We start from the raw sequence: 16,015 nt of genomic DNA, 5'->3' as shown, positions 1-16,015 counted from the left end.
TCTTGCTAGCAAGACAAAATCCATGAATAGGAAACAGAAAGCACTATGCAACTGGTCTCTGGTTCTAAGATTAAAGTTTGCCATTTCCTGGAGAGGTCTATCGTGGTAAAACCCAGATTTTTCTCTCTAGTCTCTGCCTGTGATGCTTCTAAAGCTTTTTTTGTTTATTTGCTTGGGGTTTCTTTTTGACAGCCTGTGCTTCTGTTTCTTTCTCTGGGATGCAAGCTGAGCAGTGACAATTCAAAGTATTCCTTGTTTTTTTTTTTTTTTTTATGTTTTGGAGATAGAGAACTACATCTAAGGTGTTAGCTTATTTAATTCAGGCCTCCTACTTGTGACTCAAGAATATATCCTTTTACAAAACTGAATTCTCTTACACAAGTGAGTTCTCAAGGTCATAGGAAGAACAGTACAGAGCTGAATCGAAGGCAGAGAATGTTCTTGTAGCTGTCATACCGGTAAAAGTATACTCATCATTGTCCACTAGAAGAGAAAAATGTCTATGTTTCCAGTCACTATTTCTGCCTAAAGTGAGTTTTCTAATTTAAAAAGGCTTGATTCAGCTCTTTTCATACATTAAGTATGATGTCAGTGTATTTTAATTAGGGCTTAATATTGCTGAGAGATTTCTGTGGTTTCTTTTTATGTAAAATGATCTGTAATGTGACAATATGCCTATCTCAATTAAACGATGATCAGAACAATCAGCTGCAAACAACAAAGGATAACACTGTCGTCATGACAAATAATCCTTATGAAAGGATTTTCATAGGATTATTTGACTCTATGTCAAAACATGCTTACTGAAAGATGAACTGAGAACCACAGCGTGGTCTTCTAAATCATTTAGTATGTAACATGCGGTCAGATCAGTTACGCCATCTGAATTAAAGCTAGAGATGGCTATCTAAATCAGCATGACCCCGAAACAAATATATTGGATAATGGAGAGCAGGTGGGAGGTAATGAGAGAGAAAGAACTGGGACTATGCCATGGCGTATTTTTGTTGTTGTTGTTATTGTTTTTTAGGATCTTGTTCTGTCATTAGGTATGTTGTAAACTGCTGCAGAATCCTCAAAACCCAGATGTAGAGATTGAGACTGTGTGTAAATACTTCAAAGGATAAAGACAAAGAGGATAATGGGACGCAGAAAAACAAAAATGACAAGAAACGTTCTGTCAGCAGCATGCGATGAAAAAACCCCATACAGATCAGGCAGAGCTTGGTTATTTCTGAAAATGACACTCATTTTGAAGGCTGTTCTTTTAGTCAGACCTCTGTTAGGCTAAGGACCTCTCCCACTGCTGACATGACAGATCAAAGGAAGCACCTTGCACTGTCTGAGGTGCACGACTAGCACAAGCCACTACAGACACAGAACAACAGAGCAGGCTATGAACATGCAGCCAAATCACCATCACAAAATACCACTTCTTTCATTTCTTACAGGATAAACTACTTTGAAAAAGACCTTTAGGACTGCATAGTCAAGGATAGTTCCTTGCCAAACTGTTTAGTTTTTTTCCCCAAGAGAAAATAGAATGAGCAAGTCATTAGTTGGTATGGATCAATTTCTCCTCTGAAATGTGGCTTGATTTCTAATGTCAGTTTGTCTCAGCACCCTGACTCTCAGGAAGATAAGATTTCTCTGAGATGTCATCTTCACCTTGACAAAGTTTTCAAAAAATACAAGGCTCCTCGTGTGCCACTTTGGAGAATGCCTCCTGCAAATACTTGGATAACAAGGGTCACCATGCCAAGGGAAACTTCCTTTCTGTTGCCAAGACCAAATTAAATTTTCAGAGAGAATTTCACTCCTAAATGGTTACAGCTGATTCATGATTTTCATTTCTTTGCCAGACACTCAAATGGTTTTTGAAGGGCCTTCCAAGGCAAAAGCAAATCCTCACCTCTGGATAAATAGCTCGAATCTCAGAGGAGATAATAGCCAATTCTCCAGTGTTCTCTTGTTTGGCATTCTCCTCTCTCCCCATTGTTGTTTCAATAGTATTAGTCATTAGTTTTCCTGCAGAAGAACATCTTCCTCCAAAGATAATGCTGTTTGGATATAACACTATTGGTTCTGACTCATTGCTGCCCTGTTCGGACCTTGCAGTGACTTTCCCTCTTGCACTGGGATGGGCATCTCCTCATAGTGTACAGACAGTGTCCCACCAGCAGGCAATACCCAGGAAGCTGTCAATGTCCATGTCTGACACCTGAGCCTCCACCTTCTCAATGCCAATGGAGTGAATCTCCAGTCCACTTTATTAATCCACTTTAAGGACAATATCTTGTGTCACCTCTAAAACTTTAAATTTTAATTTCTCACTCTTGGACCACAAGTTCCTGGCTATGTTTTCACCTTTCTGATTTTTAATATCATTCAGATATCTGGTCCCTAGATACTTCTGCTGTTTCCTGACTTCCATTCCCTCTTAGCCTTCATTCTTTCTCTGCCCAAAGTGGACATTTTGGTTGATAACATGTATAACTGTCTCATGGTCTAGCTGCATGCTGCACCCTCACCACCAAACCCTAACCCTAGCTCAGTACACCAATTCACCCTTTCCATCCCTATGCCCAGAGAGCAGGAGCTGCTGGAGAAGCACAGGGAATGTGTAGATTGGTTCCATTGCATGATCTCCAACCTCTTCAGGATGCTTAATGTTCATGTACTGCAGATAATCAAATGATATGCCCAGGAATGGTGGGAAAGTAGAAGGTTGTTCTTTACATAAGAATGGCCATTGTTTGGAGTAGAAAGGTGGCCACTCTTTAGGCCACAGTATATAACCTCAACTGTGACCTGGCATGAAAAGGCAAGTTGGACACCCTGCACTAGCAATCTGAACTATAAGAATGGAAAAAATTTATCAGTTGGCACTTTGACTGAAAGAGAAGCAGACATGTAGAGAGTAGTAGACTTACAGTAATGGTAGAGGAGAGCCTCTACCTTACCCACCTCTTTCTTCTTAAATGTGTATGATTATTTGGACAATAGGTTCAAGGGAATAGACAAACCTGTGCAACTCCTCTCTCTTATGGGATATCAGATGCATGGGCCTGGCCAGGGCAGATTTAGGTCTTGTGAGACCTGAAGTTTGTACAGTTTTGAGATGTCCTCTTAAAAAAGAATACAAATTTAACACAGGCACAAAGGCAATCAAATGCATTTAAAAATTGCTGCTACTTTGTATTGAGCTACATAATAGTGTAATCAAATTACTCTTATATGGCAATCATTGACTTACCAATGAATAAACATAGGAGTTTTGCCACCAAAACATTGCTTTCTTCAGGACATTTAACTGGGTCAGTGGCAGTTTTGCAATGCTTTTTGTCTGGAGGTCAGCAAGATGGTGGAAAAGGAAGTCATGGGTTTCATTCCCCTCCACAGGAAAATCAACTAGAACTATCCATAGACAAAAACACCTTGGTGAAAACCCCAAAACATGGGAATAAACCTGAACCACTTGTGTGTTCCATGGAATTGAATAAAAATCTACATTGAAAAGGCAGGAGAATCAGTTTCACTTTGACTATGTTACCCCTCTGCCTTCCATAAGTTGGCGCAATGCCACACAGGGTACTCCCCAGGGCTCATGGTTTCTGTAGTGAGAAAAGAGAACCAGGGAAGTGGACAGCCAGCTTCCCTAGCATTCTGAGATGCTTCCCAGGAAGCCCACTCTGTCCTTACCTCATGGGGACTGAGGAACATAGGGGGAAACAGTGCAGTTAGGCCACCTGGGGTCAGGCAGAAACAAAGCAAGGAGGTGGGGCCCACAGAGGTCGGCACACAGAGTTTTGTGAATGTACCTGTCTTGCTGGATAGAAGGGCCTAGCCAGATGCCTCACCTGAATTCAGGGCAAAGGGAGCAGCTCAGGCTTCTAGATAACCTGAAAGCAAACTCTGTCTGCTCGGGGTCATTACCAGCTGGCCCATCCAAAATCATAGGCTAGACTGACTAGCAAAGGTCTATCCCTGCCAAAGAACTCCTGTAAAAGCCAGGAAAGTTGGCTCTCTCTGTAAAGGCATAAACACCAATACAAAGACATAAGGATTACAAAGATTTAAGAAATCATGATACCTCCAAAACAAACAAAGAAAAAAACAATGAGAAAGCTCCAGAAATGGACCCTAGAGAAAGGCAGATCTATGAAATGACAGAAAAAATGGAGAATAATCTACTTTTAAAAGTTCAGTAAACTTCAAGAAAATACAGATAAAAAATTAAATGAAATTAGGAAAATACACAAACAATACCAGAAATTTGACAAATAGAGACAATATACAAAGAAACAATTAGAAATCCTAGAGATGAAGATTTCAATGACTGCACTGAAAAATGTAATAGGAAGCTTCAACAGCTGGCTCATCAAGTTGAAGAATCAGTGAACTCAGAGACAGAACATTTTAACTACTTAATCAGAGAAGCAAAAAGAAACAAGAATGAAAAAGATGAAGAAAGCCTATGGGAATTACATGACACCATCAAGAGACCTAACCTATGCATAATAGGCATTCAAGAAACAGAAGAAAGAGAGAAAGGGCCAAGAAGAGTTTTTATTATTTTTTTATTTAGAGGCAGAGTTTTGCTCTTGTTGCCCAGGCTGAAGTGCAGTGGCACGATCTTGGCTCACTGCAGCCTCTGCTTCCTGGGTTCAAGTGATTCTCCTGCCTCAGCCTCCCTAGTGGCTGGGATTACAGGCACCCACCATCATGCCCAGCTAATTTTTGTATTTTTAGTAGAGAAGGGGTTTCACCATGTTGGCCAGGCTGGTCTCGAACTCCTGACCTCAGGTGATCCTCCCGCTGTGGCCTCTCAAAGTGCTGGGATTATAGGTGTGAGCCACCGTGCCTGGCAGGAAGAGTATTTTTTGAAAAATAATGAATGAAAACTTCCCTAATTTGAGGAAAGAAGGTAACAACCAGGTACAGGAAGCACAGAAGTCCCAATTAAATTCAACCCAAAGAGGAGTTTACCAAGATATATAATAACCAAACTGTCAAAAATTAAAGACAGAGTTCTGAGAGCAGAAAGAGATAAGAAATATATCATATACCATGAAGTCCTAATATGACTATAGATGGACGTCTCAGCAGAAGTCTTGCAGGCCAGGAGACAGTAGGATAACATATTCAAAGTGTTGAAGAAAAAAAAGACTGCCAACCAGGAATACTTTATTCATTACTTTCTGCCACCATCTTCGTTCCATGTTCCCCCCGACAAAAGGCCCAATAAAGACACAGAAGTCGTCTCTGCTACGGAGCATGACTAGCCAGAGCCACGGGCTGAGACAGGGTCTGTAACAGAATCTAACAGTGATGAATCAGTACCAGAGCTTGAGGAACAAAATTCCACACAGGCAACAACCACACAACAAGCCCAGTTGTCAGCAGCAGCTGAAATTGATGAAGAACCAGTCAATAAAGCAAAACAGAGTTGGAGTGAAAAGAAGGCACAGAAGCTTATGTCCAAACTGGGTTTTAAGCAGGTTACAGGGGTTACTAGAGACACTATTTGGAAATCTAAGAATACTCTGTCATCACAAAACTAGATGTCTGTAAGATCCCAGCTTCAAATACCAACATGGTTTTTAAGGGAAGCTGAGATTGAGGATTTATCTCAGCAAGCACAGCTAGCAGCTACTGAGAAATTCAAACTTCAAGGCGAAGCTCTCTCAAACATTCAAGGAAACATATAGCCTCTTCTAACTTTACAAGAGGAGAGTAAAGAGGAAGTTGATGAAATAGGTGAGGAAATTGATGAAACAGGTGTGAAAATTAAGAATACAGAATTGGTCATGTTGCAAGCAAATGTATTAAGAACAATGGCAGTTCAAGCCCTGAAGAACAAAGTAATGATATGGTTAATGTGATTATGGAATTAGCAATGTAACCATCTGAAAACAAGAACTTTTTTTTTTTTTTGGTGTTTCAAAAGAGTAACTGCAGCTTGACTTGAAATTTATACTCTTTCTATCATTAATAAAGTTATAGTTTCTTGTTAGATAAAAAGGAATATTATATCCAGCAAAGCTGTCTTTCAGAAGTGAAGAAGAAATTAAAGTTTTCCCAGACAAACAAAAGCTAAAGAAGTTTATCACCACTAGACTTACCTTTATAGGAATTGCTAAAGGGAGTTCTTTAAACGGAAACAAAAGGCTGCTAAATAATAATGTTAAACATATGAAAGCACAAAACCTAATGGTGTAGGTAATACAGAGCAATAATCAGAATAGTACTGTAATGGTGATATATAATTATATTCCTAGTATGAGGGTTAAAGGGCAAAATTGTTAATAACAACTACAGCTAAAATAAATTATCAAGGGATACATATCACAAAATGATGTAAATTCAGACATCAAAAACATAAATGTGGGAGGGGAGTAAGAGTTTAGAGTTGTATGCAATAAAAGTTAAGCTGTTATCAGCTTGAAATAGACTGTTATAAGATATTCTGTGTAAACTTCATGATAACCAAAAAGCAAAAGTAAATAAGAGATGGAAAAAACAAAATTTAAAAAGATTCAGAACATACCACTACAGAAAACCATCAAATCACAAAGGAAGACATCAAGAGAGGAAGAAAGAAACAAAGTATCTATAAAACAACCAGAAAATGATGAACAAAATAGTAATTGTAAGTTCTTACCTAGCATTAATTACCTTGAATATACCTGTATTAAATTCTCCAATTCAAAGACATAGAGTGAATGAATGGATAAAGAACAAGAGACAACTATATGTTACCTACAAGAGATTCACTTCATTTTTAAGGACACACATAGACTGAAAGAGGAGGGATGAAAAAAGATATTTCACAAAAAAAGGAAACCAAAAGAGAGCAGAGGTAGCGATACTTGCTTGTGTCAGACAAAATAGATTTTAAGTAGAAAATTATACAGAGAGACAAAGAATGACATTCTATAATGAAAAGGAAGTCACTTCATCAAGAGGATATAAAAATTATAAACACATACACACCCCACAGTGGAGCACCTAAATATATAAAGCAAATATTAAAGAATCTGAAGGGAGAGAAGAGAGTGCCGTTCAATAACAGTAGGGGATTTCAATACAGTGCTTTCAATATAGAACAGATCACGTAGAAAGAAAGTTATTGAGGAACCATTGGACTTGAAGAACTCTTTAGATCAAATGGACCTAACAGACATATGCAGAACATTCCAGCCAACAGCAACAGAATATGTATTCATTTTAAGAACACAGAGAACATTCTCTAGGGAAGATCATTTGTTAGGCCACAAGACAAATCTTAGCAAATTTAAGAAGATTGAAATAATATCAAATATTCTTTCAACCATAATGGTATGAAACTAAAAATTAATAACAGGAGGAATTTCAGATAATTCACAAATAAATGTCAAAAATGATACAACTTAGCAATCAAGGTCAATATAGAAATTAGGAAATTAAAAAATATCTTGAGAGAAATGAAAATGGAAACATAGCATACCAAAACTTGTGTAATGCAGCAAAAGCAGTTGTAAAAGGAAAGTTTGTAGCAATAAATGCCTACATCAAAAGAGAAGAAAGATTGCAAATAAACAATCTAATATCACATCTAAAGGAAACACAAAAAGAAGAACAAACTAAGCCCAATGCTAGCAGAAGTAAAGAGTAAAGATCAGGACAAATAAATTAAATAGAGACTAGAAAAACAATATGGAAGATTGATGAAACTAAGAGTTGGTTTTTTAAAAAGATGAACAAAATTGACAAACCTTTAGCTAGACTAACCAAGAAAAAAGAAAAGAGACTAAAATAAAATCAGAAATGAAAGTGGAAACATTACAACTGACACCACAGAAATACAAAGAAAAATAAGAGACTATTATGAAAAATTATAGGACAAGCAATGGAGAAACTTAGAGGAAATGGATAAATTCCTAAACATATACAACCTGCTAAGACTGAATCACAAGAAGTAGAAAATCTGAACAGACTGATAATGGAGTGAGGAGACTGAATCAGCAATAAAAAGTCTCCCATTGCTATCGTTTGAATACGGTTTGTTTATTCTCACCAAAACTCATGCTGAAATTTGATCCCTAATATGGTGGTGTCGGGATGTGGGGCTCAATGGCAGGTGCTGGGGTTAATGGAGGCAGATCCCTCATGAATGGCTTGGTGCCATTCTCCTAGTAGTGAGTAAGTTCTTGCTTTTGAAAGACTAGGCTAATTCCCACAAGAATGGATTCGTTCCTATGAGAGGAGGCTATTGTAAAGCCAGAATGCCCCTCAAGTTCCCGGCTCTGTGCCCATGTCTGCTTTTTCTTTGATCTTCTCTGCCATGTTGTGATGCAGCATGAAAGTCCTCTCTAGAGGCCAGGGCCATGCATGCCCTTAAACTTCTCAGCCTGCAGAAGTGTGAGCTAAATAACCTCTTTTGTATATAAATTACCCAGTCTCAGGTATTCTTTTATAGCAACACAAAATGGACTAAGACACCCATCAAAGAAAAATCCAGAACCTGATGTCTTCATGACTGAATTCTACCAAATGTTTAAATAAAAACTAATGCTAATTATCTACAGACTTCCAAAAAAAAAAATTGAAGAGGAGAGAATACTTCCAAATTCTTTTTGCAAGGCCAGCAATAACCTGACACCAAAGCCAGACAATAAAATCACAAAATAAGAAAACTACAGACCAATATCTTTGATGAATATAGATGCAGAAACCCTCAACAAAATGCTAGCAAACTCAACAATGCATTAGAAGGATCAATCACCATCAAGTGGGATTTATTCCTGGGATGCACAAGGATGGTTCAACATTCACAGATCAATAAATGAGAGACACCACATTAACATAATCAAGGAAAAAGCATGATTATTTCATGAAATGCAAAAAAACACATTTGACAAAATTCAACATCTTTTCATGATAAAACCACTTAACAAATTAGGTATAGATAAAATGTACTTCAATACAATAAAAGCCATATACAACAAGCTCACAGCTAACATTATACACAATGGTGAAAAATTAGAAGCCTTCCTCTAAGATGCTGAACAAGGCAAGAATGTTCATTCATGCCACCTCTGTTTAATTTGTATTGAAAGTCCTTGCCAGAGCACTCGGTCAAGAGAAAGAAATAAAAAGCATCCAAACAGGAAAGAAGAAGTGAAATTGTCACTGTTGGCTGACAACATGATCTTATACATAGAAAATCCTATAGATTCCACCAAAAATCTGTTAGAACTGATATACAAATTCAGTGAAGTTGCAGAATATAAAATTAACACACAAAAATCAGTGGCATTTCTCTACATTCACAACAAACTTTCTGAAAAAGAAATCAAGAGAACAATCCCATTTACAATAGTTGTAAAAAATGAAACACTCAGAAATAAATTTAACCAAGAAAGTGAAAGAACTGTACACAAAAAACTATAAAATATCAAGGAAAGAGGCCAGGTGCAGAGGCTCACGCCTGTCATCCCAGCACTTTGGGAGGCCAAGGTGAGAGGATCACCTGAGGTCAAGAGTTCGAGACCAGCCTGGCCAACATGGTGAAACCCCGTCACTACTAAAAATACAAAAAATTAGCCAGGCATGCTGGTGGGCGCCTGTAATCTCAGCTACTTGGGAGGCTGAGGCAGGAGAATCGCTTGAATCCCGGAGGTGGAAGTTGCAGTGAGCTGCTCCAGCCTGGACAACAGAGTGAGACTGCATCTCAAAAAGAAGGAAGAAATTTTGTCAACATGGATGTAATTGGAAAAAATCATGTGAAGTGAAATAAACCAAACACAGAAAAACAAATAACACAAGACAAATAATACATGTTCTCACTTGATTTTGGTATCAAAAACAATTGAATTCATGGGAACTGAGAGTAGAATGGTGGTTACCAGAGGCTGAAGTTTGGGGGAATGGGGAGATGATAATCAAAACCTCAGTTACATAGTAGGAATAAGTTGAATTGTTTTGAGATGTACTGCACAACATGGTAAATACAGCTAGTAATTGAGTACTGTACATTTTAACATCACTTAAGACAATAAATGTCAAATGCTCTCATCACAAACATTTCAAATATTTGAGGTGATGGATAAGTTTATTAGCTTCATTTAACCATTCCATTGTATTAAAAAAATCCTAGCATAACTTTATACTCCATAAATATATACAACTATAATTTGTCTATATGTATATAATTAAAAAAATTTTATCTGGAACCACCAGACTTAATCAGGTCAAGATGTGCTAGCTGCACACTAAGATTTGATTTGATACATTGGGATGTATAAAACATATGACCTCTCACATAGATATAAATCCCACTGCTAGTAGAAGTGCTATAGGTGTATACTCTAAAAACGTAGAAATTCAATTTGACATAATTTCCATAAAATATATGGAGCATTTAATCATATGTGCTCCACTATCAAGCATATTTCTGACAGCAGGGAATGTTCATTTTGACAAGATGGTGATGAGAAACAAATCTTTTTCTTACAATTATACATATCTCATGATATGAAAAACATTCTACAGAGTAGCTTCTGGCTTCATAAATTTCAAACCTTGCTTCTTTAACTCTGCTTATGGTACTGAGTGCTATAGGATGCATTCTTACCACTTTACAACGTTTCCCCTAACATAAAACCCCCGTGTTGTGTGTTGGCATGGTGCATGAAAGGAGACAGGTAGTGTAACTATAGACCAAGGGACTTCAAGTCATAGAAACTTTTTTTTTTTTGAGACAGTCTTGCTCCGTTGCCCAGGCTGGAATGCAGTGGCACGATCTCAGCTCACTGCAACCTTCCACCTCCGGGGTTCAAGCGATTCTCCTGCCTTAGCCTCCCCAGTAGCTGGGATTACAGGTGCCTGCCACCACGCCTGGCTAATTTTAGTAGGGACTGGGTTTAACCATGTTGGCCAGGCTGGTCACAAACTCCTGGCCTCAAGGGATCCACCTGCCTCGGACTCCCAAAGTGCTGGGATTATAGGCATGAGCCACCAAGCCCAGCCTAAGTCATTTAAACTTAATCCCATTTAACCCAAACTAATTATATCCCAAATTCCACTTTAGCTGAATCCCCCCAGTACCATGACCATTTAAAAGACATGAAGGTATGAGTGATAGATGGTAACTCTAAGTGGAATGAGACACCAGTCTAAACAGATTAAACATTTTACTTTTATATATGAGCATGTGAACACATGGGAAGGGCCTGCCCAGGGAGGGGTCCTAAAGCTTAACCTTCATTAGCTTTGTAGTAAACTCATCTCTCCATTTTGGCTTGAAAAGCTTGCCTAGCATGTAATCTGGAGTTTCCTAATAGGGAAGATTCGCTATTCCCTTATACTGATTGAAGAATAGGCATCATTCTTATGCTCTCTAAAGATCACAAAGGTGTAATAGTCAGGATCCAAATAGGTAATATTACATTGTCTTTTGTATCAGATGTGATATTAATATTTCTTGAAAGCAAAAGGAAAGCATGAGTTAGCTGTAACCTGCTACCTAAATTAAGCAGTAAAAATAATTCCATAAGAGAGTAACTCACTCCCAGAAGAAATAAATGTCATTTAAATAATATGAATGAGGAGTACCTGTGTGTCAGGCACAACCACCCTGGATGTTTGCAGCTCAGGGGCTGTATCCTGACCTCGAGCCTCTTGCTGAGAAGTAATTCCGGGTCATGTGGGATAAGAAATATGTTGCAGTCTATGAATCGTCTACCCAGTACATCAACTCACGTGAGATGATAAAATCGTTCCCTTAGAGTAGGATTTAGCAAACATTGTCTATAAAGAACCAAATATAGTAAATATTTCAAATATTTATGGAGGCTAAAATTAGAATTGCATAACATTTTCATGTGTCACAAAATATTTTTATTTTGATGTTTTTGACTATTAAAAAATGTAAACAATTTTTTAGTTTGAAGGCTGTACAAAAACAGGTGGCATGTCAGATTTTTCCCTGGACTTTTGTTTACTGACCTTTGTTCTAAAATACACAGAGAAAGGATTTGGGATTAAAGCTGATGGTAGGTTTAGAAGGACACCACTTTTCTGTTGTCCATTTCTATGCAGAAGATATTTCTCGAATTATAAATAATGCTCTATATCAGCTGTTTGGTAGGTGCCATGCTGGAGATCTAAAATGAATGATGTGGATCTCCTCCCTCAAAGTGCTCAGATGCAACACAATCACCTTCCTAACCCATGACTTTTGATTGGCTGTTGGTGATTTGGCTTGTTGTGGCTATTGGTTTGAATTAATAGTGTATCTTATAGAGACACGGTACCAATGCAGCACCATGGGCACAACCCAATTTGGCACGAGATCCCTGGCAGCCAAGTGGGCAGCACCTTGATTACCAGGATGGACTGGCCACCCTGTCTGCATCTGGTGTCCTCTTCCTGCCACTGTGCTCCTTATGGGTCCCTCTTACTAGAATGAGTTTTGAAGTTCAAGAAGCTTTTGCACAGAAAGGATTGGTTCCAGTTACTTGCATTTTCAAGAAACATCAATTTAGGAATAATTAAAAACATCATTTACATAGTGAAAAACATGTTACAGAATTAAAAACATCATTTTCATTAACTTAAGTTCAGCGTATAAATCTTAATTCCATTTATAAATCTATATCTAAAATAAGAATTTTACCTTTCCTTGCTCTTTGATTAATGTTTGATTACTTTAAGTAACACAGGATAAACATCCTTAAATAATCAGCCTGTAGTTTATCAAATTCCCTTAAGCATTTTATATTACACTTGTAAATTTATTCAATGACTTTTACTTCAAATGCCTGACCAGGCAAGCCTACCACCCAAACAATAAAACCTTTAATGTATTTAAACAATGTAAATTAAATGTATAAATATAGAGACCCAAGAGTTCTTTTAAGCATTCCAACTTTCAACTTAAAAATCATAAGTTTAGGTTGGGCACAGTGGCTCACGCCTGTAATCCCAGCACTTTAGGAGGCGGAAGCAGGCGGATCACCTGAGGTCAGGAGTTCAAGACCAGCCTGGCCAAACCCCATCTCTACTAAAAATACAAAAAAATTAGCTGGGCATGGTCTTGGGCGCCTGTAATCCCAGCTGCTCAGGAGGCTGAGGCAAGAGAATTGCCTGAACCTGGGAGTTGGAGGTTGCAGTGAGCCGAGATTGTGCCACTGCACTCCAGCCTGGGTGACAGTGGGATTCCATGTCAAAAAAAAAAAAAAAAAAAAAAAAAAATCGTAAGTTTATAGTCACATATTTTAAAGTGAAATCCCCCAACTAATCCATCAGATTATCATGTCAAATTCTCTTAAACATTATAAGCATAATAAATACCAAATACATAGATTGTTCCAGTGATTATAAAACCTACACTTAAACTTAATCCCCCAAATACAAATAATATGGGTCAAATTACCTTCACTAAGTTTTAAACATTCTAGGGTAGAAAGACTTTTAAGTCAGGGGTCAGCAAACTGACCTGTCATATCTGGCCTGCTGCCTGTTTTTCTATAACCCCAAGCTAAGAATGGTTTCTGCAGTTTTAAATAGTTAAGAAAGAAAAGTGAAAGAAGATGATTTCAACACCCATAAAGTTTTATAGGAACATAGCTATGCTCATTCATTTCCATATTGCCTATGGCTGCTTTGGGGCTACAACATCAGAGTTGAGTGGTTAACACAGAGACGCATATGGCCCTCAAACCAAAAATATTTACTCTCTGTATCTTTACAGAAAGTTTGTTAATCCTCTTTTTTTATTTAGAAGAAACCTAAATAAAGGATCATTGCAACAGAAACTTTTGCCTGAAAGGAATTTGAGACTAAAGGCAGAGAGTGTCTTTCAGAAGCTTGTTTATTGTCCACCCTCCTCCTCTTACCCAGAGAACTAACAACAGAGGTTGAGGACAGGAAAGAGGGAAGAAAAACTCTCTTTTGGTATAAAAACAGAGATCCCCTCCCCCCATATGGCCACCTACCTTCCCCCTCTCCTCCAATGCAAGTGATACGTTTCTGAGCAGTTTAGAGCCTACTGGCAGCTGTTAGGCTGTGGGGGTGCTTCTCATAGCATGCTTAGGAGGAAGTGGTACGAAACGGTGGTTTCCCTAATCTTTCTACCAACACAAGTTGTGATAGCATCATTTAGGTGAGAAGAAAGTTCTGACCCTTTGGTTGCCATTAGCTTTGCCTTTCAGTAACCTCATGAAAAGACTATTATTCAGGGTCCAGTTTTCCTATTTTAGTAGTTTTAATGTCTTTAAAGTAAGAAAAAAATAATCAAAACTGGGTTGTATTTTAGTCTCTTGTTTTTGGGGTTTGGCAAGAGTATGTTTACCTAAGTTGATAATAAAGTCAGAGATAGGGGCTTGAAGATTTAATTGGAAATAGTTCTTGAAATTGAGTGAGCGTACCTACATGTGTGTGTGAGCATCTATTGACTGTTGTGTCCTCCAAGCATGAATTAATTAGCACCTTGTGGTCACCATACCTGCCTGGAATATTCAAGGTAAGTTCAGCTGCAATGGATTTAGCAGGAATCAGGCTCCGGCCATGCTGAGTCGCAGCACCCCCAAAGTTAAAAAATACCAAATGCATGACAGTGCTCCCATGATTGGTTAATAGGGTGGTAGTCATTAGTCCATCAAGACGTCTTATTTAAGGGGAACGTGTTGGCGGTCTTAGTTTTACGGCCCTGAAGTAAGAACCAGATGCCAGGTATAGTTTCAGTATAGTCACACCCAAGTGTTATGGGCCCAGAGCGAGCAGGGTAGCACTCCCGAGTGGGATGATGATTTCTCGGAGGTTGGTAGATTAAGAGACCAAAAACTGGTAGGAGATATCCATGTTGATGAGGGATGTCTTGACTGAAATGTGCTATGTCTGATGAACGAGTATGTGTACTATGTCATATGAAGGATTTACAGAACTGATCAATATCCATGTGGGGTAGGTTTTATTGTACGGTTAATGACAGTGGATGTGCGACAGTTGATTAAGGGATTATTGGTACATGCTTATATGCATGTGGACTGGATTTTTAATGTATTATTTTACATGAATGTACTAGGTACTGTTAAACATTTATAGTACTATATATTATTCATGGGGGACTATCAGTAATGCACGAAGTACATAAAAGCACTATTATAATAGTGCTAGTTGATTAATACTGACAGAGTAAAGTATATGCTAAGAAAGAATTCGGGGAATTGTGTAATTAGAATTTCAGCTTTGGGTGTTGACAGTGAAGCGGGATGCTTTTTCCCTGAGTTGTCCTGGGGAAGAATCCTCCATTTCTGGTTTACAAGACCAGAGTATTGAATTATACTACAAGGGCGTCTTCATTAAAGCAGTTTATTTTCAATTAGGCCAGTGAGTGGCATAAGGGTAAGGATGATAGAGAAGTACACAACAGATGCTGTCCATCTGATGGTGATAAAAGGGTATTGGACTGGCGGCCCCCCAATTCATGTGAGTGTAAAGAGGTCAGCTACTAAGATTCAGAATAGGCCTTGACTCAATGGTTGGAACATTATGCTTTGTTGTTTGGACATGTGAAGTACAGGAATAACTGCCAGAATGAGAATGGAGAACACAAGGGCCAGTATGTCTCCTAGTTCAGTAGGGAAGGATCATAAGATTGCATAGGCAAACAAAAAGTACCACTCTGGTTTAATGTGAAGTGGGGTGTTGAGGGGGTTGGCTAAAGTGTAGTTATCTGGGCCATTCAGGAAGTCAGGTGAAAATAGTACTAGAGTTATTAGAAGGAGAAGGAGAAAAATTAAACCTAAAATATCTTTGGTTGTGTAGTAGGGGTGGAAAGTTATTTTGTCAGGGTCTGATGAAACCCCTGAAGGGTTATTAGATTCTGTTTCATGTAGAAATAAAAGGTGAACAGCTGCTAGAGCTGTAATTATGAAGGGTAAGATGAAGTGGAAGGCGTAAAACCATGTAAGGGTGGCTTTGTCAACTGAGAACCCACCTCAGATTCATCGCACAAGGTCAGTTCCAA

General features: G+C 38.3%; 1 protein-coding gene and 1 pseudogene across 2 annotated transcripts in view; one reads left to right on the top strand and one right to left on the bottom strand.

Moving 5' to 3' along the window:
* Positions 1–5,966, top strand: part of LOC126961571 (nascent polypeptide-associated complex subunit alpha-like) — a 47,253-nt pseudogene extending 41,287 nt beyond the window's left edge.
* The window catches only part of CPA6 (carboxypeptidase A6), a 311,803-nt gene that overhangs the window by 142,137 nt on the left and 153,651 nt on the right, over positions 1–16,015 (bottom strand). The window lies entirely within an intron of this gene.

Source organism: Macaca thibetana, chromosome 8 (assembly GCF_024542745.1).
Source record: "Macaca thibetana thibetana isolate TM-01 chromosome 8, ASM2454274v1, whole genome shotgun sequence".
Lineage (NCBI taxonomy): Eukaryota > Metazoa > Chordata > Mammalia > Primates > Cercopithecidae > Macaca > Macaca thibetana.
This window is presented reverse-complemented; position numbering and strand designations above follow the sequence as displayed.